This window comes from Arvicanthis niloticus, chromosome 10, assembly GCF_011762505.2.
Source record: "Arvicanthis niloticus isolate mArvNil1 chromosome 10, mArvNil1.pat.X, whole genome shotgun sequence".
Lineage (NCBI taxonomy): Eukaryota > Metazoa > Chordata > Mammalia > Rodentia > Muridae > Arvicanthis > Arvicanthis niloticus.
In genome coordinates this window covers 5418534-5426393 of record NC_047667.1, presented here as the reverse complement: position 1 = coordinate 5426393, position 7860 = coordinate 5418534, and the positions used below count along the sequence as shown (strand labels likewise).

General features: G+C 48.4%; 1 pseudogene; it reads right to left on the bottom strand.

The window, feature by feature from the left end:
* Window positions 1-253: 253 nt before the first annotated feature.
* LOC117716412 (Y-box-binding protein 3 pseudogene) lies at window positions 254-5549 on the bottom strand (annotated as a pseudogene).
* Window positions 5550-7860: the final 2311 nt, after the last annotated feature.

The window sequence follows — 7860 nt, the reverse complement described above, 5'->3', positions numbered from 1 at the left end:
ATGAGAGGTACCCCCTATGCCTAGGAGCTGGGGCCCAGGGGTCAACCGCCAGTTCTGTGGGACCTTTTGCTGTCTTAGAATCCTCTGATCTGCTCCAGTATCAATAAGACACTTGAATGGTTTATCATCTATTTTAATGGTTAACTTTGGGTGGGAGCCTTCTGAGATGCTGGACACCCATAAGGCTTCTACAGGAGTAGTTTTCCCTCTTACTGTCGGGGCTGAGAGTTGCCCCATTTGAAGTTTAAAGGCTCTAGTTGTTTACAATCTTTATCACACCAAGTGGTACTGTGCCTCCTCCAGTGGAAACACTTTCTGCAGCAGGGACAGGGGGCCTTAGGAGGATTGGAATCTGTTATAGAAGGGGAGTTTAGTGGGCATTCATCCTTCTAATGTCCACATTTGAAACAGATTCCTTCTGTTTTTACTGCTGCCACAAATGTCTGAGCTACGGATGAGACCTGGTGTGGTGTGGTTCCTATTTTTTGGGTTGCTACAATCCACCTATCATGATGCTCTTCCCGGAGACCCTGGCAAGCTAGCCTAGACTCAGAAGTCATGCCTTCCCAAAAATATGGTTTTAAGAAGAAAGTCTCTAGCTGTGGGGCTGGAGATTTTTTTTTCTAAGCACATTTTAGTTCTGAGAATAAAATCAGATAGGGATTCTCCAGGCTTCTGATGAAAGTAGAGCAGGGAGTGGGCACCTGTGACCCTGAGGGTGGAGTGAGCCTGTTCCAGGCTTGAATGGCACAGAGGCAGGCCTGCTCATAATATCCTGCTGGCTGATTTGCCTGCTGTGCCCCAGTATAGGAATCTTCCTGGCCAAAGAGTTCTTAAAGACCCCATGGAGTGCCATTGCCCCTCTCCTGGTTTTGCCTGACTCGTTGAAGACATTCATCATGATAGTAGGCTTCCCACTCTAGAAACATTGATCCAGGAAGAGCAGAATGGCAAATATCTCTCCAATCATGAGGGGTATTTAAATTGGCAATATAGCTCTGTAGGAGAGATTTTGTCCACAGTTCGTGAATGCCATCTTCCTTCACTGCTTGCCTGAGTTCTTTTAGGTCTGAGGCTTGGAGTGGGTCCAGTTAAGTGGTTTAGCTTGAGTGGGGTGGATATTAACTGGGAATGCTAAAGCAGTTTGGGTTTCAAGTTCTGTATCAAACTCCTGAGTATCATGGGAGGCAGGGTTAGTTTTTACATGAGAGTCTCTGAAATTGCAGAGTTGTTCAGTGGTTGATGGTTGAGTATGAGGGACTATGGGATTTGGCAGGGTTTTACCTATAAGTTTTGAAGGTCTGCTTGGAGAAGGGGGGGTTTATCTCTCTTTGGTTGGATAGGAGTTGGTGGAGTAAGGGGAGAGGCAGGCAAGAGCTCCGATGGCATTTTAATGGAGCCTTGTCTTTGGGCAAGGGAGGGAGGGGCAGGAGGAGCAGACAGTTTAATTGGCATTTCCTCCAAGGCATAAGGAGGGAGATGTGGGTATATGGATTTTATCTCTCTTATTAGTTAGGTAAGGGCTTCGAGGTCTGAAACAGGGTGATTTTTGTGACCTTAATCTTTGGGTTCATTTGACTGAGGGGGCCCAGGAGCTGTGTTGTTGTTCTCAGTCTGTCCAATTTTAGATGGTCCTATACATTGCTGAATTGGGGCTAAGATCGGCAAAAACTCACAAGGGGGTTTTTAAATTTCTGTTTTTGATAAGGGAAGCTACTCTGCTCCATGAGTCTGGACTGTAAATATTGTCCTCTGCCCTGCATGGTGCTATCTGAAGGACTTCCTCCCAAAGTAAGGAGGTTTGTTTTTTGCCTATTTTTATTCCGTGGGACTTTAGTAGGGCATATATTTGCCTGGCCTGGGGTAATATTTTATGTGATGTTGAGTTTCCCATGACAGAAAAGAGGAGAAAGGGTTTGTCTAATGGGAACATTCCCTTGGCCTATTGGCTTTGGAGAATTCCACAATGGTCCAAGAGCGCCAAGCCTTCCTGCAGATTTAAGGACTGGCAGCTGCCCTGTGGCTTTTAAATGGCTGTTGCATTACCAGGTTTTTTCTTTTTGTTTTAAAGAGAGTCTAGATAGAGTCTTTGCCAATGCCCATCATGGGCTGGTGGGATTTAAGCAGAAGCCAGAGAAACATTCAAACAACACCAGAGAGTGCTCTGGCCTGGAGGTATCAGTTGTTCTTGCAGCTTATTTAAATCTGCGTGATGGCTTTGACTGAAAACACAGGAGGAAAAAACTGGTTGTTTCCAGAGTTGGGGGGCTCACTTTCCCACAGTATCAATTCTTGTGGCTGTGTGGCTGTCTCAGCCTGACGTTTGGGGTGTCAGCTGTGGGTCCCTTGTTCTGGAGGGTGTCCCATGATGATCTCCTGACTGGGGACAGGGTGAGAGCAGGGAGGGCTCTCTACTGTCTCAGTGATGCCTCTGGCCTGCATCTTCACTGTGTGTAGGTCTCTGGCCCGGCCTGATACGAGAGAGGTCAAGGCCAAAGGACACAGAGTGCAAAAAGGGGGGAGACTGTCTGCCCCTGATGCTGCCTCTACTCACTTGCCACTGTTGTTTGTGGGGAAGAAAAAGGCTTGGGGATCCCGCGGTTCCTCCTGCCATGCTGTGAGTAGTCGGCTGGGAACGCTATGGGTTTCTCCAGCTGGAACTTGGGCCCGGCTGTTCATTAACTAAAAGCCTCTCCCTGGCTCCTCAGGGTTCCTCATAGCGGCACAGCCCCAACACACAAGGAAGCCCTTGGGTTTCCAAAACTGGTTTATTCACATGGTGGATCATGGATGGATCTGGATGCATACCCCTCAAACCCAGGATCGACCTGAGTTAAAAAGGGGAGGGGAAAAGGGGGAGGGGCTGGGGAGGAATGTTTAATCGGCTCCACCTCTGGCCTTCAGGTACCTCATTAGTATGTAAATCTCTCTAGGGCCTGTTTGAGCCCTCCACCTGTGTACATGACTGAAGGGTGGAGGTGGAATGGAGATTAGACCTCGTGTTTGGCCCAACATCCCACCATTTTTTCTTTCATAAAAGGAGGGGCAACTCTGTGTTAATGAGAGATGTGGACCACGTGGAAGTGGGCCTAGGAACAGGGCTAAACATCCTACCGTCCCTAAAAGGGTCTCCGGGGTTTAAAGCCCGTTCAACCAGTCTACGTCCAAACCATCTCTTCACGGCCCAACATCTCACTGTTTTTTTTGTGAAGATTTTGGATGAGGTGGTCAAAAGAAAACACTATGTAGGCCAGAGGGTGTAGCATAACTAAATCAAGGGTAGTGGGAATTGAGGGTAGGGTTTGGAAGGCAGGGAATCATTGAAACAATTAAATACAGGTTGTACAGTTTGAGGGTAATGACATCTGATTAATCTAAATAGACATTATGTTTTCCTCACTAACATGTAACTTTAGCTATGTGACTTTGGCAAAAGAGTTCATTTGTAGCTGGAAGGTCTGGATCTGTCTTCTGTAGTGAGCATCTCTGGGTTCTGGTGTGCATCTCTGGAGCCTGGTGTGGGTCTCTGCATCTCAGCATGTTCTGGGTTCTTCAGTCAGATGAGATGACTGGAAGAAGGCAGTTTGGCAGGTTCCAGGAGGTGGCGCTGTCACTGGATCTCGGCGTGTCTCTGGAGTCTGCAGTCAGATGAGGTGACTGGGAAAAAGCAGCTTGGCATCTCAGGCAGGTTCCAGAGGACGGCTGGACTCTGTTGGATCTGTGGGTATACCTGTAGGATAATCACAGCAGGGAAGGAGCATCTCCGGTAGGGAGATGTCTGTAGGCTGGATATGGAGCATTAAATTGCTTGGGAACAAGCACCTTATGGCCTGTCGTTAAGATCCTGGAAAAGCAAAGGTGTTTGAGGAAAGTATAGTCTTGGAAGGTATCTTTGAGTCTGTTTTTGGATGGCTGAGGGAGAAAAACAATGTTAGTTTTGTATCTGGGATTGGCAGCAACAGTTTGCCTGTAAAAGAAATTAGTTGTTAATTAAGACTCAAGAAATGGTGATCAGCACGTTGACTTAACTGTGGAAGGAAATTAGATGGCTTTTAAACCTTGAAGAAAATATAAAGGTTGAAAAAAAATAGTGTTGGACATATATCATGATTATTAGAGAGAAAAGGCAGCATTAAAATAAAAAATAACAAAAAGTTTGGTTGAAAAACACAAGCATTGTTGCTCTAGGTGTTCCTGTTAGAAAGAAAAGGAAAATTTTTTGGTTGAAAAACAGGAACATTTGTTGCAGGCCCTCCTGTTGGGGAGAAGCAGTACGGCGGGTTTAGAAGCAGTGGGGAGGGGCCTTGCTCTGCGATGTGGCGTCTGGGTGCTCTGGCAGAGAGGACCTGTATTCCACCTTTCTTTTTATTAGAAATTTTAATTGTAGAGAAGGATCAAAAAGCTAACTTGAAGAACATTTATAGGGAGAGACACCTAGGCTTGATAAGAGAGCTAAGAGTCAGAGAGTGAAAGGCTATATGAATCTCTCACCTAAGGAAGGAGTCTTAGGAGGGTCACAGCAGGCACTGTGACTTGAAAGACAGCTGTTGTCTGTGAAGGAGCCCTCTCTGTGGAGCTGGGGGATGGGCAAAGTGGAGGCTAGGGGGTCTGCCATCTTGCCCTTTAGCTGGAAAGCACATGGAGAGGGAGAGACAGACAGAGAGAAAGAGGAGGAGTTAAAGTAGAGAAGTTGACCAGGAACACATGGAGAAAGAGTGGGGCCTAGTCTTTGAACTAGGCAGTAGCTAAAAATTAGAAGAAGCTAACAAGGAACACATGGGGAAAGAAGGGGGAGACAGAAAGAAGCCTGCCTAGTTTTGTGAACTAGGCTGGGAATTACTCACTGTCCTGGAGTTTCGGGGAGAGGTTTTCTGTGGGCAATAACTGGGGAGAACACTCTTGGAGCTGGCTCTACCACCTGTAGCTGGCTCTACCACCTGTAGGGAACGATATGGGCTCTTGCGTGGGTGAACGGGTCTCCTGCGGAACCTTGGGCGGTAGGTTGGATTCCGATGGACCAGGAGTTGTGTTCCCTTGGGGACTCCATCTTTCATCTCACCAGCATTATGGGGAGGTCTACGGTGCACAGCATAGCGGCTCCCTTCTACTGGAACTCCATCTGGGCCAGTCACATTTGTTGCTTTAGGACCCCCTTTTCCTGCAACCAAATCAAACTCTACAATTTCTCCCTCCCCCACACTGCGCAGATACTTGCGTGGATTATTCTTCTTGATGGCAGTCTGGTGTACAAACACATCTTCTTTGGTGTCATTTCAGTTTATAAATCCATATCCATTTCTGACGTTGAACCATTTGACAGTGCCAAGGACTTTGGTGGCAAGAACTTTCTTCTCCGAGTCCTCGATGCCCACGGGAGCTGAAGAGGCCGGGGCGGGTCCGGGGGCTGCATCTCTGCCTGGGCTCCCCTCGAGGGGCGTGGCTGGCACCGGAGCTTGGGGCGTGTCGCTGGCCACAGGGCTCTTAGGCTCGGGGTCCGCGGCCTGCGGGAGCGTGGTGCCACAGGTGGTGGCCTCTCCCCCCTCGCTCATGCCGCCTCTCCGCTCTCTTTGGGCACCGGTTAGCGCAGTGGTGGTAGCGGAGGGGCCAGCTCGAAGCGGGCGGCTCGGGGGCAGGGGACACGCAAGCTCGAGGTCTCGCTGGGTCTCCCGGCCCCGAAGATGGCAGGTTGTAGGGCATTCATCTTTCCAATGTCTTGTCTCCCCACATTTGAGGCAGATTTTTTCTGTTTTTATTGTTGCCACAAATGCCTGAGCTGTGGATTCAACCTGATTTGATGGGGTTCCTATTTCTCTGGTTGCTACAATCCACCTATCGTGATGCTCCTCCCAGAGACCCTGGCAAGCTAGTCTAGACTCGGAAGTCATGCCTTCCCAAACAATGGTTTTAAGAAGAAGGTCTGTGGGGTTGGAGATTTTTCTTTCTAAACTCATTTTAGTTCTGAAGATAAAATCAGATAGAGGTTCTCCAGGCTTCTGATGAAGGGAGAGCAGGGAGTGGGCAGGGTCTTGCGACCCTGAAGGTGGAGTAAGCCTATTCCAGGCTTGAATGGCACAGAGGCGGACCTGGTCATAGTAGCCTGCTGGCTGACTTGCCTGTTGTGCCACAGTAGAGAAATCTTCCTGGCCAAAGAGTTCTTTAAAACCCCATGGAGTGTCATCTTCCCTTCCCTGGTTTTGCCTGACTTGCTGAAGACACTCATCACGATAGTAGGCCTCCCATTCTAGAAACATTGGATCAGGAAGGGCAGAACAGCAAATATCTCTCCAATCTTGGGGGGTGTTTAAGTTGGCAATATGGCCCTGTAGGAGGGATTTTGTCCACGGTGCATGAATGCCATCTTCCTTCTCTGCCTGCTTGAGTTCTTTTAGGTCAGAGGCTTGGACTGGGTACCAATTTAAGTGGTTTAGCTCGAGTAGGGTGGATATTAACTGGAAATGTTCGAGCAGTATGGGTTTTATCTATGGATTTTGAAGGACTGCTACTTTTGTGGCTAAGAGGAGGGGGGGACTTATCTCTCTTTGGTTGGGAGGTAAGAGGGAAGGCAGGGGAAAGCTCCTTTGGTATTTTAATGGAGCCTTGCCTTTGGATGGGGGAGGGAGGGACAGGAGGAGCACATGGTTTCATTTCCTCCAAGGCATAAGGGGGGAGGGGTGGGTATATGGATTTTATCTCTCTTATTAGTTGGATAAGGGCCTCAAGGTCTGAAACTATGTGATTTTTGGGACCTTGGTCTTTGGGTTCATTTGACTGAGGGGCCCCAGGAGCTGTGTTGTTCTCAGTCTGTCCTATTTTCGATGGTTCTATACATTGCTGAATTGCAGCTAAGATTGGCAAAAACTCACAAGAGTTTTTTTTATCTCTGTTCTTGATAAGGGAAGCTACTTTGTTCCATGAGTCTGGACTGTAAATATTATCCTCTGCCATGCATGGTGCTATATGAAGAACTTCCTCCCAAAACAAGGAGGCTTGCTTTTTGCCTATTCTTATCCCATGGGTCTTTAGTAAAGAATATATTTGCCTGGCTTGGGGTGAACATTTACGTGAGGTGGAGTTTCCCATGATAGAAAAAGAGGAGAAACGCCTTGTCCAATGGGAACATTCCCTTGGCCTATTGGCTTTGGGGGATTCCACAATGGTCCAAGAGCGCCAAGCCTTCCCACAGATTTAAGAATTGGCAGCCACTCTTATGGCTTTTAAATGGCTGCTGCGTCACCAGATTTCTTTTTGTTTTAGAGAGAGTCTAGATAGAGTCTTTGCCAACGCCCGTTGCGGGCTGTCAGGATTTAAGCAGAGGCCAGGGAAGCCTTGAACCAGCACCAGAGAGTGGCCCTGGCCAGGAGGTAGCAAAAACTCCCTTGGCTTACTTAAATCCCTGTGATGGCTTCCGACTGAAACACAGGAGGAAAAAACAGATTGCTTGTTTCAAGAGTTCGGGGCTTACCCTTCTCTCAGTATTGGTAGCTGTTTGGTTGTGTGGCTTCCAAGGCCCCACGTTGGGCGCCAGATGTGGGGAAGAAAAAGGCTTGGGGATCCCGCGGTTCCTCCTGCCATGCTGTGAGTAGTCGGCTGGGAACGCTATGGGTTTCTCCAACTGGAAGTTGGGCCCGGCTGTTCATTAACTAAAAGCCTCTCCCTGGCTCCTCACGGTTCCTCATAGCGGCGCAGCCCCAACACACGAGGAAGCCCTTGGGTTTCCAAAACTGGTTTATTCACATGGTAGATCATGGATGGATCTGGATGCATACCCCTCAAACCCAGGATCGACCTGAGTTAAAAAGGGGAGGGGAAAAGGGGGAGGGGCTGGGGAGGAATGTTTAATCGGCTCCACCTCTGGCCTTC